Source organism: Epinephelus fuscoguttatus, linkage group LG13 (assembly GCF_011397635.1).
Source record: "Epinephelus fuscoguttatus linkage group LG13, E.fuscoguttatus.final_Chr_v1".
In the NCBI taxonomy this organism is placed as follows: domain Eukaryota; kingdom Metazoa; phylum Chordata; class Actinopteri; order Perciformes; family Serranidae; genus Epinephelus; species Epinephelus fuscoguttatus.
In genome coordinates this window covers 1,430,500-1,450,016 of record NC_064764.1, presented here as the reverse complement: position 1 = coordinate 1,450,016, position 19,517 = coordinate 1,430,500, and the positions used below count along the sequence as shown (strand labels likewise).

The window sequence follows — 19,517 nt, the reverse complement described above, 5'->3', positions numbered from 1 at the left end:
TTAGAGTCAGGACTGATCTCTCTCTAAAATCTGATATGGCTGAGGTGGAATCAGTGTTTGTAGAGCTCTTTGGTGTCTCTGGTGGAAATAATATTATTATGTGTGTTATTTATTGCCCACCTGATTCTATCATCAAAGATTTAATGACAGCCAATTTCTCTTGATTTGATAAATAAGGAAGGAAAACTCTGTTACTTTTTAGGATATTTCAACATAACATAAATCAGAGAGCCTTAGTGGGGATTTTCTATAGTCTTTATTCTGGTTACTTTTTCCCTCTCATTCATAAGTCTTCAACAGTTTATGCAGCAACTTTGATTGATAACATCTTAACTAACTCTTTGGGCAAAGGGATGAAATCTGGGGTTTTGTATTCAGATTTGTCAGATAATTTCCTCATATTCCAGTACTCTTTAATCAAGGCTAATAGAGCAAAACATACCAGGGAGATAATGCACATAATAATGAGCAGGTCAAGTATTTCTAAATTCAAAGAGCTTGCCAGTATTTTATGTAATGATATATATGACGAAAGTAATATAGTTTGGGCTAGTACTTTTGTGAGTACTGCGACTATGTTGGTGTAATGTTGGTCCTCCAGAAACGTTTCGTTAGGATCACAACCCGATTAGAGTCACACATCTCATCTGACCATCTGACCCGTTATTTCAGAGACTTCAGATACTCACTTTTTATGACTGTAGTGCCCTGCTAGAAATGATACTGTTTTGTTCCTTTAAACATGTGATCAGTTAACAGATATGCAGTACAATTTGTAGTATTGTTTGTCAAGTTACTGCTGTTGTGAAATAAGTTTAATTAATATGGAGAAGTTCATAATCGTACTTTATTTGGGAAGGTACTAAAATGTCCCATGTTCTGAACGGTCTGTGAATGCCTCATGGAGTTCCTCTGTTTAATTGAATAACCAGGTGTCAATCTCTTATTAGCCAATCCGTGCCTGTCAAAGTTGAACGTCAACTACCTACCGGATTCTGAGAAGGGGGTGGGACTAAAAAAAAAAGGAGACAAGGCTCAGGCTAATAACGGGAGAAACAAGCAAAGGAATAACACCGCAGCGAAGGAGCTAGTTGTAAGCTATTTAAAAGTGTTTAATGTTACTGTTGTAACGGAGGGGGTTTATTGTGTGTTACCTGGTACAACATGTAATAGTGAGCCATGTTCGGAGCTGCTTCAGCCGGAAATTATACTTAATGTCCGCGACGCCATTTTCTGTTGTGTGTTAATGCTAGTTAGCCTCGTCCTCGCTAGCTGGGAGAAGAAGGAGACTGTGTATGTGAGGGAGAATATTTTGCGCCGGGTTTTCTGAGTGAGTATGGGCATTTTGTGAACTAGTGACAATATGAACAGTGTATGGGAATGAATAGTGAGTTTATTAGTGTTGTGAATTTCTGCATAGTGTGCCTCAAGCCTACATGCCTGCCGCCTGCCTGCTGCCACGCATGCTACTGCTGCTGTAGAGGGTGCTCGGGACTCCGCTGCTGCCAGAGGACCTGATGTCGCACATGGATGTGTCTTCAGGACTGGTTTCTCCATCTCATCACCTTTCTTCACTGAACCAACGGTTTGAGGAAACTGCTGCTAACCGTTTCTGAATTTCCAAGGATTAGTGAGTAATGAGAAACACTTTTCATGAGGATTCAAATGAGCTCCAACATGCGCGCCAACGACATGGTGCCATAACTGAGTTTTACAAAAACCCGGGTATTATTATTTTATTTTATTAAAAGACTTAAAGGGTCACCAGGCCATTTTAAAAGGGTGATTGTTTTGTTTTTCTGTCAATAAACATTTTATGTTGTTGCAATGTATATTCGCAGTCGAAATGTTTATTCGTGTTTGAATGTGGTATTAGTAGGGCTATGGTGTGTTAAAGGTATGCATGGGAGGTTGTAAGCTCATATAGACAGTATAGCTATAAAATCAGCTAACCAGGCCTCTCTGCACCTTAGGCAGAGTTGTATGCTCTAGTTACAGTAGATATATCCCAAATTTAATATTTTAGTAGAAACCCTCCAATTCGCCTCCCATGCTTAAGGTGTTAAAGGGGTTTGCCGTGACAATTCTGTAGCAAATGAGAATTGAGTGGGAGGGCTACATGACATTGATATTTATCAAATGTGTTTTCATTTACAAAATTATTTTAGGTAAAGGGAATATTCCTGAACAGTTCATGGCTTATTTTACAGGTAATTCAGAGTTACATTCATACTTAACTTGTAAATAATCATATCTTCATCTTTTTTTCTTTCTTCTTTTTCTTTTTTCTGACTTTTCAAAAAATTTTCAATAAGATTTAGGGGAACTAAACTATGGAATGATTTTTTTTCCACCTGATAAAATCAGTATCTCTGTGAAGTGTTACAAAAAATGCCTGGAAAAAAACATTTAACTGCTGTTTTGTAATGGGTTTGTGTCATTGTCCATGTTTTAATTTGTTTTACTCATTGTGATGCATTTTTACTACTGCTCAAGGGTCAACACAGTATAAACTATTACCCTCTCCTGCACACAAAGACACACACACACACACACACCTAATTACACTAACATTGACTTACACATCATAGTCACATTTTCTGCCCTTACTAATGTTGCCATGTTTTTGTTGTTATTATTAGTAGTATGTTATCACTTGTATTATTTTATGTATTATTCTTTATCTTTTTATACTTTTGAGCTCTCAATAACTTTGTCAAAATTTTATTAGGTGGAGGCTTCAAGTAAGCTCTCTGGGTTTTATGCATCTCCTTGCACTGTATTTAATTATTCAGTTTTCATGCTTTTTTGTGTTTTAATTGTGCAAAAAACAACAACAACTATAAACTATAAACACTGGATTGTGTTGTTAAAGTGCTAACTGGCAAACTAGCATTAAGTCTGTCTTCCAGTTTCCCGTTTTGAATGACAATTACAGACTAACACCATCCGCTGGTGGGGCAAGTTATTTCCTCCCACGCAGGTACAGAACATACGTGCTGGTTGGCCATCGTCTGTGGTCTTTGCAGTGTGTTGAAGTGCAACTTTTTGGCTGAGACATGATGACATGAGGTGACACAACAGTCAGCTTCTATTGCTGCTGGTTCTCTGAAGTTTGTTTGGTGTGTCTGGGCCATAACATTGTCTGTATGTTGCCTGTAAATGCCATCAATTCCACAACACCAATAACAACCCTGCAGCCACCTAGACACTTAGAGCTGACTCATTTTGCACCTGTAATTGACAAAACTGTCCAAGAGATCATCACCAGTCTGAGTTCGTCTACATGCTGCCTCGATGTGTTACCCACTAGATTTCTAAAGTCTGTGCTGAGCAGTTTGTTACCACAACTCGCTCACATAGTTAACATGTCACTACAATCTGGAACATTCCCAAAGGCCTTGAAAACTGCGGTCATAAAGCCTCTCCTAAAGAAGAGCAGTCTTGATGCCACAGTACTGAACAACTACCGGCCCATTTCAAATCTGCCGTTTTTAGACTAAGTCCCTGAGAAAGTTGTTTACCAACAGCTTACTGACTTTCTCCTAAAGAACAACTCCTTTGATGTTTTCCAGTCAGGTTTTAGACCCCATCACAGCACTGAGACCGCTCTTATTAAGGTGACAAATGACATCCGCCTGAACACTGACGCAGGCAAAGTCTCAGTTTTAGTCCTGCTAGATCTGAGTGCTGCTTTTGACACTGTCGATCATGAGATCCTTTCACAGAGACTAGAGGACTGGGTGGGCATCTCTGGCACTGCCCTAAATTCGTTGAAGTCCTATCTAGAAGACAGGAAGTACTTTGTTGAAATTGGTAACTGTGTCTCAGACCACATGGCCTTGACCTGTGGGGTGCCCCAAGGGTCAATCCTGGGACCCCTTCTGTTCAATCTCTACATGCTGCCTTTAGGCCAGTTAATACAAAGTAATAATGTGTCCTACCACAATTATGCAGACGACACTCAGATCTATGTCTCACTGACAGCAGGTGAATATGGACCAGTGGATTCACTCTGTCACTGCATCCAACAGGTCAGTATGTGGATGCAAAACAACTTTCTCTAGCTAAATTCAGACAAGACTGAAGTCATCGTATTTGGTCCACAGAAACAAAGAGAAAGTGTCAGCAGTCACCTCCAGTCTCTCTAAAACCTACAAATCAGGTTAGAAATCTCGGGGTAATAATGGACTCAGACTTGAACTTTAACAGCCACATCAAATCAATAATATCAGCAGCTTTTTACCATCTAAAAAAACATTGCCAAAATCAAAGGTATAGTGTCTAAACCTGACTTGGAGAGACTTATCCATGCATTTGTCTCTAGTAGGTTAGACTACTGTAACAGCCTGCTCACTGGCCTCTCCAAACGGGCTGTAAGACAGCTGCAGTACATCCAGAATGCTGCTGCTCGGGTCCTGACCAGAACCAGGAAGTACGAGCACATTAGTCCTGTACTCAGTCTCTACACTGGCTTCCTGTGGCTCAGAGAATAGACTTTAAAGCAGCTCTGCTTGTGTACAAGTCTCTCCACGGCCTAGCACCAAAGTACATCTCTGACATGTTAGTGCCATATGAACCATCTCGGACTCTGAGGACCTCAGGGACCGGCCTCCTGCTGGTGCCCCGAGTCAGGACTAAACATGGGGAATTAGGATTCCAGTTTTATGCAGCTAAAATCTGGAACAGTCTTTCTGAAGATGTGAGACAGGCCTCTACTCTGACAATGTTCAAATCTGGGCTCAAAACAGCTCTATTTCACTGTGCATATGACTGAAAGGATCTTATCTGCACTCTTCTCTTTTAAAGTTCATTTTATAATGATTATTTATGTTTTTATTTTGTATTGTGATTTTAATGCATTTTCTTGTTCTGTAAAGCACTTTGAATTACTTTGTGTACGAATTGTGCTCTACAAATAAACTTGCCTTGCCTTGCTTTGCCTTGCCTTTACTAACCATGCAGTGTCAGCTCATCAGTAGGCTGATCTGCATAATTGGTATTCAACTGTGTCTACCTTGAGTTCACCAAAACACAGCCACAATGATGAGAACACACTGTTGCATGGGCGTCAATAAAACCACAAATGTTAGTTTCTGTGAGAAACAGCATCCACTGACCCTCGACTTCCTCTCCTCTCCCCAGCTCATTAAAGCTGTGGCTGAGTGCGGTGGGCTAATTGAGTGAATTGTCTAATAGTGGACAGTGTGTGTGTGTGTGTGTGTGTGTGAGAGAGAGAGAGAGAGAGTGTGTGTGCGCACGCGCGTTTGTGTTTGTGTGTGTTGGAAACGTGTGTGTGTGTGTGTGCATGTGTGTGTGGTATGCAGCTCCAACACGTTCCCCTGGATTGTTGTTAGAGCCCTGCTCCTGACAAAACCAGCCTGGGCCCTCAGCGCCTACATAACGAGCTATATGCCTGACAGGTGTGTCAAGATTAGGGGCGGACTGTTCCCTAACACCCCCCTACCCACACACACACTCACACACCCATCACCCACCATCATCCTGTCCTCTTACAGTAAACATCCCCATCCGCCTGCCTGCCCACTCTGGGGAGCAAAAGGAGAGAGCATGTTTGACATAATTAATTGGCTCTTTCTTTAAAGTGAGTCAAAAGAGATGAAAAGGGTTATCAGGCTGAAATAATTAATTTGGAACCAAAGTCGCTGACAGTTGGGTTCTCTCAACAATTCATCTTTTTTTCCTCTCTCATCAGTGCTTCTTGAATGACGAAGGGCCTGATACTGGCTGGCCTGAAATGAGAGCATTTTAATGAAATATGGCTAAAAAAGAATTTAATTAATTTGAACCTGCAGAAAAGGTCTTGCTCTTATACATTTTTCGTAGATTATTGCCCTCTATTGTGAAGCTAATGTAGCAAGCATTTTATTCCAGTTAATTTGAAACGAAAGAGGAAATTATGTGGATTAATAATGGCGGAGGTGGTTACACACATCTCTTCAATTGCCATCCGTACAGCGCCCTATCCATATCTTACCATCACAGTAATTAACGGGTTTCAGGAGGACTATTATGCCAGTCACTGAAAAGAGTTTGCTATCGCTGCCCAGAGAAGCACAGCTAGGATCATTCACAGGCTGAATGAAAGGCTGTGACTGGGATCAGTTAGGTTGCTGATTCTAATCACAGAGGTTCATTTAGCCAAACTGAGAAGACAGTCAATGTTTGCAAATTGAATTGATGAAAGCCAATTTGCCCAAATATTCGCCTGCTCACTGTTAAAATGACCCATTTGTTCCTGCTGCCTGCTGTATGTTGAACTGCACTACAGGCATTTAACAACTGTTGAGAATTTATTGTATGTTTGTGACTGGCTAGGTACGTGCTTTGTAATGAGCTGAATGTGGTGTGAAATCTGTGTGTGTGTGAGAGAGAGAGAGAGAGACACAGACAGACAGACAGAGACAGTTTGTGGCTGCTGCTATCACCATTAGTGCTAATTTTGTTCTTTGTTGAATGGACAAAGGAGGAGTAATTGAATCCATCACCATTCTTTCGTCTCGCTTGGATACTCTACTTAACCTGCATGGTCCAGTAAAGCAAGAAGTCTATCCTCAGATCAGTGGTTTTCAAATGCTTCACTTAACGGGATGTGCTCAGAGTGATTAGCGACCTTCATTTTTAGCAATGTTCCCCATTTATTATTTCAAATATTGCACTGTAGGCCTTACCATTTCTTAGCTTGCTTGACAAGAATGATTGTTATTTGGTGATAGAAGTCTAAACCAGCTCATCTCATCTTTATCTTACGGAGATTTAACATATGGAGTCCTACAAGGTTCAATACTGGGACCCTGGACAATCTCATTCTTCAGTTTAATTTTAACTGCCTGTAAAAGCTAATTGTTAAACTACCTTAAACGTAAGTGCTAAGCTTTAAAAGCATTGCTTAACTTTTCTTTTGAATGAGGTTTAAAATTTATTATAGTGCCACTTCTTTTCCCTTAGTTTGATAATGTTTCATTAATATTGCAAATATTTTAGAATTTCATATTTTTTTTATTTTTTTTCATTTCAATTTCATTTTTCTTTTCACTGGTCAATATTACACATTATTCAAAGTTTCCTTTAACTTTGAAATTCGGTGACCATTGAAAAACAGAGGGAAATGTGTAAAATTGACCAAATGACAAGTGCTAGATTTTACTAAATTTTCTGTATCTGAATGAAACCAAATATGTTGTCTGTCATTATAAAGGCATACTTTTTTTTTCATGCTGATCTTGATTCAAAACATGCCTAATGTTGTCGTTAGTAGTGGCAGTATTAATAATAGTTGATGTACTACGTTTTTAATCATTATTGTTGTCCACTGACCGAAAAAAAAAAAAAAATCAGTTTCATATTTCAGAGATAATACTGAAGAAAAGTCTAAACTACTACATGGTAATCAGGCTGCTGTTGGTGTGATGTTGAAGCATTCAACATCACACCAACAGCAGCCTGATTAACAATTTATCATCTGAATGAGCTACAATGTTGCTCTCCCCTCCCCAGAGAGCCATCTTTTGTGGTAATCTCACCCTAGCCTGCTGCTCCTCAATGAGGGGGAGCCCCAGTGCTCTCATGGGGCCCCTGGAAGGATCTGGGACCAGTGAAGCAGCACTCCACAGGGGACCCACCCTAACATCCTGCACCTCTCCCCCTGGAGTGCACATATAATTGTCACTGGATGCTCGTTAAAGAATCCAATTAATCAGAATGGATTGGCCATTACAGGTCAGCAGAAAGGGCACCCAAAACAGTTGGCCTTTAGTTCATCTCATATGTGGCTCTAAACCAAGACTCGCTGTACCATGACTCCATAATGTCCCCTTGATGTTCCATTAACATTTATTACTCTAGAGAAGACATAGGGGCTTTGCAGCATGCACTTATCAATACGGGTACTGGACCTATATTCTTGGATTTAGGTCAGCACCTCCATAAGTGCTTTATGGCCCGGGTTACACTGCAGCCCTTTATTATGAAATACGGATTTTTTGGAAATGACTTTTTTCTCTTCTGTAGGATATAACCCAGTTCTGATCCTATATTAACTGACAGTAGTGTTAATTGTGGCACCTGATTTGATTTAGTTTGAGTTTTAGTCACATTTTATTTTTTATATTTTAGTGTGTGTCCCAGCTGTTTTATTGCTTCTTCTTGTCTATTTTTCAGTGGAATTTTGGATGCATGAAGTTGATGAATCTGTTCCTTTGGTAACGTTAGCCAGCATTACTAGCAGATTACACATTATACGTAAAGCAAAACAAGTAAAGCAGCTAAATCGATTATTTGTTTGTTGGGGGACGCACCAGAAGCAATGTGTAATTCTTCAGATGCAGGTCATTGAATAAGACTTTTCAATAAAGGAAAATTTGCTCATTTGGTCATTTTTCACATTATGGTTTTTTGGTTTCTTTGTTTTATAATTGATTTATTGAAAATTGTAACACATTCAGTCATGGTTTTACTACATTATATTGTGGAAAATGTTCATAGTACCAATTTTAAAACATTTGGGATTTTTATTTTAGTTTTTTAGACAAAATTAAGACTGACCAACAGTGATGTTGGAAAGATATATAGCGTCAAACCATTTTTTTTTGTTTAGAACACCCACAACAGGCCTTCTCATTTTAACTGCATCTCCCCAAATACTGTGATCTGTCTCTTTCTTATTGAACTCTATGCTAATACTGGTGAATAATGCAAATCAGACGTTAGATATGGTTCTATGGTCATGGTTCAAATTTGGATTTCTCCATGTGGCCCAAAAAATGTGAATTCAGCTTTTTCAGCCTGTGCCCTTTAACACCATCTGGTACTGCTAAATTTGAGACCTAAAGTTTTGTTTTAATCTCATTCTTCAATTACTTACCATTAGCTTATCTATTTGCTAGTCATGACAAACAGATGATTAAGGTCATGAGATGTGGCTGAAAGTTCTGGAACGCCAATATGATTGTTGAGTTGAGTGAGATTGTTGATGTGAGATTTTGTTTTGTCTTTTTTTTTATATTTAAAAAAAAGTTTAGGATCACACCTCTAAATGGCTCCTAACAGTATCAAAAATAATTCGTCAAATATGTAGGACCTTAAATTTAAACCTACTAAAAATACATTCCAACAGAAAAACCTTTTTATCCATTAATCATTCTGCTCTCCAGGCGTTGTCTTGTACAATAGACAAGAACGAACACTTCAGTGTTCCAATAGAAGGTCTGTCTTCCCTCTGACACTACAGCAGTCAGTGATTTAGGCTTGTTGTTCATCGGGAGCCTCTTTGATAGCTGCCATGTGAGGCAGATGCTCGAGAGGAATCAATGGTCACAGCTTTTGTTGTTACTCAGGGGCTGCAGTATTACACTCCTATTTCAAGCACAGTGCTCTTTTTCCTTTAATAGTTACCATTTTTAAAGCTCTTTTAGCAGCAGTGAAAGATCCTGTTTCTACTGGCTTGTACCTGCATTACCAACACATACTGACCTCTGAGCCATCTGTGGAACTCAAAACACAGATCATCTAGATATGAAGGGAAGAAGAAGCTTGTACTGTGAGTAGAGGCTCCCAGTGGACACATTACCTCTCTTCCTGTGTGTTCGTCGACCACACAGAGAAGGAGACTCCGGGGACCATGTGCAGTGCTGGTGGTGCAGACTGTAGTCTTCTTCCTCACACTTTTAAATCACATTCTCTCTGCCTCCTCCACAAAATTAGAAGCAGAAGTTTGTCTGAGGTGCAGAGTCTACTGTATAGGTGGAAAGAGAGACAGATGGGGATATGAAAGACGGAGAGATGAAGTGCAGAGGCAGACGGGTTGGGGAAGATGAATGATAAGCTGCTGAAGAGCACTTTCTAGTGGCACAGGGGAGGACTAGCATGTTGGATCAGGATGAACCCAGCTGCTGAAACTCACTACAACCAGGTCATAAAAACAGCACATAGAACAATTTGGAGCGGGACTGAAAGTAATTATTCTGTATTACTGAGATTCTGAGATTTTTCCTGAGAAAACAAATTTAACTAGAACTCGGGTTACTTTTGAACAAATCTTCAAGTCTCTTCACAAACAATAGCCCACACTTTCCCCTCTATACATCCTGCAAATGTTATTTTCAAAAAGGCAGTGCATGTTAAGATCTGCTCATAATATTGTGTTTCTATGTCTGGGGCACTAATAACTGCATGTAAAGTGATAAAGCAACACGCCCTGTTTTACAGTTAGGTCAGCATTTTGTTGTTGAGCTCAGACTGAGTGGGTGTGGACCAGCCTCCATTTCATCATCCATTTCTTTGTTTAAATGAACATTTGACTATATACACTTTAGTTCTCTTTGTACTAAATCCTGGGATGGTAGCTCATCTCCCAATTTCTGCAACAAGGAGGGTATCAGCAGCATCAATCCTGATCCATAATGCATCAGTTTCTAGTATCACCGTGGAACAACTGTGCGCCACTGCTCTCTTAGGAGCCAGGAGGTACAGAGAGAAAATAAATTATCAATCCCACACTTGCTATTGTGCTTTTAATGCAAAATTGCAATATTATATATATAAAAAATATTTTAGTATCAAAAGGTTGTCTGTTTATTGTTTACTCCTGAATTGTAGTGCTTGCATTGAGGCAGAGCCTCTGAAACATTGTTTCCACCATGAGACATTAAAATGAGGGTTTAAGTTTAATACCAGCCCCATTCATTGGTCTAATCCTATGACTTAATAAGTTTCATGGTCAAATCTATTGCTACACTGCTGAAATAAGCACATACATGTACTGTAAGATTTACTGCATTTTGCAAGTAAAATAGAGAGAAAAAAATAGAAAAACGTCCTTATATTGTGATTTTCTCTAAATCTTATTTTGCTGCATTATCAGTATGTCCAAGGTAAGGCATCTTATTGAGGCCATATTGCCCATACAGTCACTTTAATTCAGTTGATATTAATTAGTTTCTTAATAATTTGACAATTTGATATTTTAAAGTTTGTCTCACAGCGTCAGGAGTGGTGAATGTATAAATGTGACTGTGATGTCATTAATACAAGGCCATGGACTCCACACTGGAGGGAACCAAACTGCCCAGGGCTCTGAGGGCAGTTTGGTTTGGAACTGCAGTACACAGCACTGTTGCACTACAACTGGGAGTAATGATAATGGCAGTTTATTTACTGTGTTTGGTCAGCTGTTGTAGAATTGCAATTTTTTTGTACTTATATTTTACTTATATTATTATACTTATATTACTTATATATGAGTGTTTGTGTTGGGGGGGGGGGGGGGGGGTAGCATATTTGAATAACCAACATATATTATGATTACTGCCTTGCATTAATACATGCAGTGAAGATAGTTCACATTATTCTAAATGTTTTTTTCTCTTTTTAACCTTTTTTTTCTCATAACTGGTGAATTAAAATGAAGTGAGGATGAATGGTGAACTGTTAGTACACTGTAGAGAAAGCATGCCAAACCACTATAAAAAGGGTAATAAAGATCCTTCCGAGTTCCGAGAAATGACTAATCCAACAAAGCTGTCTGCTGTAAATTTACCATTTGGAATTACACAGCTTGTCATTCAGAGAGCACAATTGAAATAGGTCTTGACAGGCAGTACAGATGAACTTTGTTCCCAGAGTACTGTGAGTTTAACTAAGTGAGTCAAGGCTTTTGGCTCAACATCTCTTCTGATAGACGAGTTTTCAGCTGGTGGGTGACTGCAAAACTGTAGACATCTGCTGATTCTGCATGCTACTTGTGTTCAGTAAAACAGCTCATTAACATGGTTGTGTCAAACAACCTTACACCACTGGTAACAAATCAATCAGTGCAGATGAATGTGGCATCATTGTCACCTTGTCAAATACTGACAAAAGTGATAAACTACTTTTTTTTTAAAAGCCAGAAAACAAAAACAGGAAAATGTTTTGTATGAGAAAATCTAATGTTATGTATTTCCTACATTTTTTTCCCTAAATTTCCCTTTATTATCAGAGAAGTTTTACTAACCTGAGCAGGACAAACCAAACATTTCCAGAATTCGTGATCCTTGGTGTTGCTCATTTGAATAAAGAAACACGAGATTGAGAGAGAACTCATCTCTCATTAGGATGAGAGGTTCTGCAACATCTTCATATCTTCTTTTGCTTGATGAACAATGCTAATTGGGCGGCACAGTGGTGTGGTGGTTAGCACTGTCGCCTCACAGCAAGAGGGTTGCTGGTTCGACCCCAGGTGTGGGAGCTCTTCTGTGTGGAGTTTGCATGTTCTCCCTGTGTCAGCGTGGGTTCTCTCCGGGCACTCCGGCTTCCTCCCACAGTCCAAAGACATTCAGATTGGGGACTCTAACTCTAACTCTAAATTGTCTGTAGGTGTGAATGTGAGCGTGAATGGTTGTTTGTCTCTATGTGTCAGCCCTGCGATAGTCTGGCAACCTGTCCAGGGTGTACCCTGCCTCTTGCCCGATGTCAGCTGGGATAGGCTCCAGCCCCCCCGCGACCCTCAAGAGGATGAAGTGGTTAGAAGATGAATGAATGAATGAACAATGCTAATTATCTGTCAGCTGCTCAGGCATGTTGGCTAAATACTGTCTCCATTATGTCCATATCTTTGTACCCATAGAGAGAACAGGCAAAAGAGAAGAAATGTCTTTACTGCTCATCAGAAGATTTTATCATCTCATTCTACAATTAGCATACATCTAATATAATGATGAACTTTTTAAATTTTTAAATCACTTTTATGTTACAATTTTATCAGAAGATCAGAATTTCTAAATTTTTAATTTGGCATAGAGGAGGGGCATACTATGGCAAACAAACAAAAAAAGATGTGTTCATGTTATAACAAGAAATATTTCTTGTAGGGATACATCACACTGCATGGGCATATATATACATATATATATATATATATATATATATATATTTATAGTACAGGCCAAAAGTTTGGACACACCTTCTCATTCAATGCATTTTCATATAACTAAGGATTTTCATTTCATATTTACATATATATATATATATATATATATATATATATATAGGATTTTCATATAACTAAGGATTTTCATTTCATATTTACATTGTAGATTCTCACTGAAGGCATCAAAACTATGAATGAACACGTGGAGTTATGTACTTAACAAAAAAAGGTGAAATAACTGAAAACATGTTTTATATTCTAGTTTCTTCAAAATAGCCACCCTTTGCTCTGATTACTGCTTTGCACACTCTTGGCATTCTCTCCATGAGCTTCAAGAGGTAGTCACCTGAAATGGTTTCCACTTCACAGGTGTGCCTTATCAGGGTTAATTAGTGGAAATTCTTGCTTTATCAATGGGGTTGGGACCATCAGTTGTGTTGAAGTCAGGTTAATACACAGCCGACAGCCCTATTGGACAACTGTTAAAATTCATATTATGGCAAGAACCAATCAGCTAACTAAAGAAAAACCAGTGGCCATCATTACTTTAAGAAATGAAGGTCAGTCAGTCCGGAAAATTGCAAAAACTTTAAATGTGTCCCCAAGTGGAGTCGCAAAAACCATCAAGCGCTACAACGAAACTGGCACACATGAGGACCGACCCAGGAAAGGAAGACCAAGAGTCACCTCTGCTTCTGAGGATAAGTTCATCCGAGTCACCAGCCTCAGAAATCGCAAGTTAACAGCAGCTCAGATCAGAGAGCAGATGAATGCCACACAGAGTTCTAGCAGCAGACCCATCTCTAGAACAACTGTTAAGAGGAGACTGCGCAAATCAGGCCTTCATGGTCAAATAGCTGCTAGGAAACCACTGCTAAGGAGAGGCAACAAGCAGAAGAGATTTGTTTGGGCCAAGAAACACAAGGAATGGACATTAGACCAGTGGAAATCTGTGCTTTGGTCTGATGAGTCCAAATTTGAGATCTTTGGTCTTTGGTCTTTGTCTTTGTGAGACACAGAAAAGGTGAACGGATGGATTCCACATGCCTGGTTCCCACTGTGAAGCATGGAGGAGGAGGTGTGATGGTGTGGGGGTGTTTTGCTGGTGACACTGTTGGGGATTTATTCAAAATTGAAGGCACACTGAACCAGCATGGCTACCACAGCATCCTGCAGCGACATGCCATCGCATCCGGTTTGCGTTTAGTTGGACAATCATTTATTTTTCAACAGGACAATGACCCCAAACACACCTCCAGGCTGTGTAAGGGCTATTTGACCAAGAAGGAGAGTGATGGAGTGCTGCGGCAGATGACCTGGCCTCCACAGTCACTGGACCTGAACCCAATCGAGATGGTTTGGGGTGAGCTGGACCGCAGAGTGAAGGCAAAGGGGCCAACAAGTGCTAAACACCTCTGGGAACTCCTTCAAGACTGTTGGAAAACCATTTCAGGTGACTACCTCTTGAAGCTCATGGAGAGAATGCCAAGAGTGTGCAAAGCAGTAATCAGAGCAAAGGGTGGCTATTTTGAAGAAACTAGAATATAAAACATGTTTTCAGTTATTTCACCTTTTTTGTTAAGTACATAACTCCACATGTGTTCATTCATAGTTTTGATGCCTTCAGTGAGAATCTACAATGTAAATAGTCATGAAAATAAAGAAAACGCATTGAATGAGAAGGTGTGTCCAAACTTTTGGCCTGTACTGTATATATATATATACAGTACAGGCCAAAAGTTATATATATATATATATATATATATATATATATATACAGTGGTGGAAAAAAGTTTTCGGACACCCTTAAAATGTTACACAATCTCAAATATTATCATGAAATATTTGTGGAAAAATCTTTTTTGTGTTTCAAAAGGTGTGGCTGCATTACACAGATACAAACAAATACAAATTATATTTTTTTTGTTTATTGTTTACAAGAAAAACTAACAAAACTAAATTCTTGACAGTTTCAATATGTCAGTTCTCAACATTGTCGGTATCAAAGTCAACAAATAACAGAGAATGTGTTCAAAACTGAACAAAAAATAAATAAACCATCACATCATTCATTCATTCGTTCATCTTCTAACCGCTTCATCCTCTTGAGGGTCGCGGGGGGGCTGGAGCCTATCCCAGCTGACATCGGGCGAGAGGCAGGGTACACCCTGGACAGGTTGCCAGACTATCGCAGGGCTGACACATAGAGACAGAGAACCATTCACGCTCACATTCACACCTACGGACAATTTTAGTTATCAATTAACCTAGTCCCCAATCTGCATGTCTTTGGACTGTGGGAGGAAGCCAGAGTGCCCGGAGAGAACCCACGCTGACACGGGGAGAACATGCAAACTCCACACAGAAGGGCTCCCACGCCCGGGATGGAACCGTCAACCCTCTTGCTGTGAGGCGAGAGTGCTAACCACCACACCACCATGCCGCCCCCATCACATCATCAAATTAATATTTAGTAGTCCTGCCATTGGCACATAGTAGAGCTCTAATCCTGGCTGGCATGTTCCCCACGAGCCTTTCACACTGTTGAGGGGTAATCTTGTCCCATTCTTCTTGAATTACTGCTTTTAATTCTTCTAAATTCTTTGGTTTATGCTTTGAAACAGACCTTTTGATAATCCACCACAGATTTTCAATGGGGCTCATGTCCGGGGATTGAGCTGGCCACTCTAAGACCTGGATACTGTGCTCCTGCAGCCAAGTTCTACTGGCCTTGGATGTGTGGCAAGGGGCATTATCTTGTTGAAGCATCCAGTTTTTACCTCGACAGAACAGTGCACGCGCAGAAGGGAGCACGTGGGTTTCGAGAATGGTACAATACTTGGTAGAGTTCAATGTGCCATCACAGACAGTGAGATGACCAACACCAGCAGCACTCATGCATCCCCAAACCATGATACTGCCTCCACCATGCTTGACAGTAGGTAGTGTACATGCTGGAGATAATGCTTCGCCTGGCCTTCTGCGTACCCTCACATTAGTAGGAGGAAGATAAAGCTGGAAACTGGACTCATCTGACCACAAAATCTTCTTCCAATTCCTGGTTGTCCAGTTCTTGTGTGCCTGGGCCCAACGACGTCGGGCTAACCTCTGTCTCTCATTGATCAGGGGCTTCTTGATAGCCTTGTAGGACCTTAAGCCATGATCTAAAAGTCGGCCACGTACAGTGCGGGTGGAACACTGGACACCAGTTTGGTTTGACCAATGCTGCTGAAGCTCCTGTGATGTCATTTGGCGGTTTTGCCTGCACATGCGGATCAGGATGCGGTCATTTCTTGCTGAAGAAACCCTTGGACGCCCAGATCTTGGTTTGTCTTTCAAGCTGTTGGTTCGTCTGTATTTCTGCAGAGTGTATCCAACTGCTGAAGGACTGCATCTGCACTTCCTGGCTATCTGGTGGCAGCTGTACCCTTCCTGGCTGAGAATCTTTATCTTCAGGCGTGTTTCTGCGTTAGGTTTCCTTGTTTTAGCCATTTTTGTGTCTGAAGAACTTTCAAATGTGCTGGCTTTATGTAGACACAAAGCTTGGCAACAAAAATTGTGTCTTTTAATAAAAAGAACGACCTTCATCACTGGTACCAAAATGACCCAATACTCAAAATTTCTTATGTATTTTTATTGAACCAATCAATTTTAAGTTTTTAATGGCTTTTTTTAGGATTTATTTAGTATTTTGGCTGTGACTGTACTAAAAGAAATTGCACTTGAAGACCTAAGAGTGATTCTTAATGCAATATTTCACAAATGCATGGGGTGTCCGAAAACTTTTTTTCCACCACTGTATATACATATATATGTTTGTGTATGTATGTATATATGTATATATATACATTTAAATGGCTGTATTTTGTATTTATTTGACTGCAAATTTTTGAAGCCATAACCAAATCTGACCTAAAAATACTAAAATAAATAACTAAAATAATAACATTTCATAAAAGTCATATTATTCTATGTCTCATTTAAAATTTGGCCAAAAATAAACTGTTTCCATGAACTAACCAACGTGCACTACAAGTATAAAAAAACAAGGGGTTTTTCAATTCCAGGACCTCATCTTCAGTTTTTAAGTGTTAACTTTCAAACATCAAAGAGTAATTTTTAAAAATCTAATAAATCATTTATGCCAGAGGGTCATGGATTTTCACTGTGCTGAATGTGCAAAACATGAGTCACTCAGGTAAGCTCAAAGACAAATATTTGTATCTTTGGGGAGGGTAAAAAAAAATCACATCCCAGCCATTCCCCACCACTGATAAATAAAGAACAGCCCCTAATATGACAGTAGTCACTTGTGATGACGAGCCCACAGAGAATTATTATTAACTGTAGCCTGGCTCCAGACCATAGACCCCGCCCACTCAACTGAGTAGGCTTGCATCTCTGGTCTGGCATACTTCAATGAATTTGCGATTTATCTCGTCCAAACGATGGACGGACCAATGAATGCCGGGAGTGGGGGCGGGTCTAGCGATTAGCCAATCAGCACCACGCTGATGTCAAGCTGTACACCGGTGGGTAACTGGTGAGGATAGCAACAATGGCGACAGCTACAGATCCTACAGACCACATTAACGATGCTATCGAGGTATTTCACCACTACTCGCATTAATGGAGGACCAAATTAAGGAAGCTGCTAAATTGGATTTAATGGCGATGCAGCTGGGCGTGCACAACGACGGAGACATTTTAAACGGGCAATGCTCGCTTGTTTTCGGCACCCTCGAGGCATGGATACTAATGACGTGAGATTCTGGGTGAGCCGTTGATCTCTACTGATTGGTTAGGGAAAAATCAAATTCCCTCCCTCTTGTAAATCGCCTTCAATGGAAGCCATGTCAGACTGAAGGTTCTGGGAGCTTCAGTCTGACACTCAGGCTATATTAACTGTGCAGTTCCCATCAGCTCTACAGAGCTTTTCAGCATCTGTGGGTTCATTATTTGGTTTTTGGGCTACAATCTCCACTCCCCGCCTCATCTCCAGCAACAGCAGCAGGCAGCTGCTTTCAGTGAAACAGCTCTGATAAACCCACTGCTAGTAACAAGCTGCAGAACACACAAGTGATATTTCTCTGTCTTCTCTCTTTCCATAAAATACTCACATCCTTGTCAATAACTCATAAAGAACTGAGGGGAGTTTACATCCATGTATCCAGTCAAATAGCTTGAGAGGGGATCTCATAGTCAAAGGACAGTGTTTAGATGTCCAAAGGGCCATGCTCCTAATCTAACACTGTGGGTGTGAGAGGTGTGGGCGGAGGCCAACAGCTCAACTGCACTGTTGTCACTAAACCACGCCCACAGTAAAAGGATCCAGTCATGAAGCATTTCCTTAGTTATACTCGGCCCACATATTTCGTGATAGTCAGATGTCACATCAGGGCCTTTAAGGTGTTTCCAAACTGGCTTAATTTCAAACTTAGAAAGGCATGCTGAGGCTGAAACCAGAGGAACCTGAGAGAGAAAATGTGGGGTGGTAACTGCCTATACTTGTCTCAAAGCTGGACAGGCAGCCATTTTTGTTTTTTTGTTTTTTACAACCCAGGATATCATTGATGTCACAATAAGAGCTCAAGTTTCTCTTTCATGTCTCAAAATTGAAAGCTGGGTTTCTTTGTCAAACACATGCAGGGAAGTTTCTCCTCCTGATCCTCCTGCTCCTCTTCCTCCTGCTCCTGTTCCTGCTTGTCCTCCTCCTGCACCACCACCTCCTTCTGCTCCTGCTCCTTCTCTTGCTCCAGGTCCTATTCCTGTTCCTCCTCTTCATCCTCTTTCTGCTCCTGCTCCTAGACCTACTCCTATCCCTGTTCTTCTTGTTCCTGTTCCTGTTCCTGTTCCTGTTTCTGCTCTTTCTCCTCCTCCTCCTCCTCCTCCTCCTCCTCCTCCTGTTCCAGCTCCTCCTGCTCCTCCTTTTCCTCCTCTTGTTCATGCTTTCCTCATTTTTTCACAGGGGCCTTGGAGATGAAGCAGCAGTGGCTGTCAGGCTGTACACCCTGTTCCTCCTCAGGTGCTCATGTAAACAACCTCTGCCGCAGGCCCTGTAACAAGAGAGTTCACTTTCCACCTCACAGCACCACACGTTGTTCCTGTTAGAGATGCATTCCCTCCACACAGGTTTCCCTTCTAATCGGGGGTGTCAAAGACAGGAGAGGGGGAGAGACAGGGAGGAGGAGGGAGAGAGCAGGAGCATTTCACAGGAGACGCCTGCATTCACGGCTCTAAACTCTACATACGAGCAGCCGAGTGTCGCAGAGACGAGCTAACTGTCAATCACGAGCACCCGTCTGTGCAGGGCTCACATGGTAGGCTGGTGCACAAAAAGACAATGTGCTCTCAGATCATTTACACACCTGAGTGGGAGAGAGTCGTACGTCTGCAACTGGAACAGATTGTTATATGTGTGTTTTGAAGGGTGGGAATTATTCGCTATATGAATACATGTCTGCTATTTACACAGTTTTGAGGGCTGTGCTGCTGCCATTGTGGTGTAATAGAGCTACGGTGCTATGAAGGCACTGAATCTTTCTGGGCCATAACACACATCCACGCTTCTGCTAGGAGCACTGGATCA

The 19,517-nt window shown here is 40.7% G+C and overlaps 1 long non-coding RNA gene across 1 annotated transcript; it reads left to right on the top strand.

Moving 5' to 3' along the window:
• Window positions 1-1,027: 1,027 nt before the first annotated feature.
• Window positions 1,028-4,751, top strand: LOC125900125 (uncharacterized). The gene is made up of 3 exons (XR_007450816.1): window positions 1,028-1,093; window positions 1,254-1,330; window positions 1,421-4,751. It is a non-coding gene; the product is annotated as an uncharacterized LOC125900125 (long non-coding RNA).
• The last annotated feature ends 14,766 nt before the right edge of the window (window positions 4,752-19,517 follow it).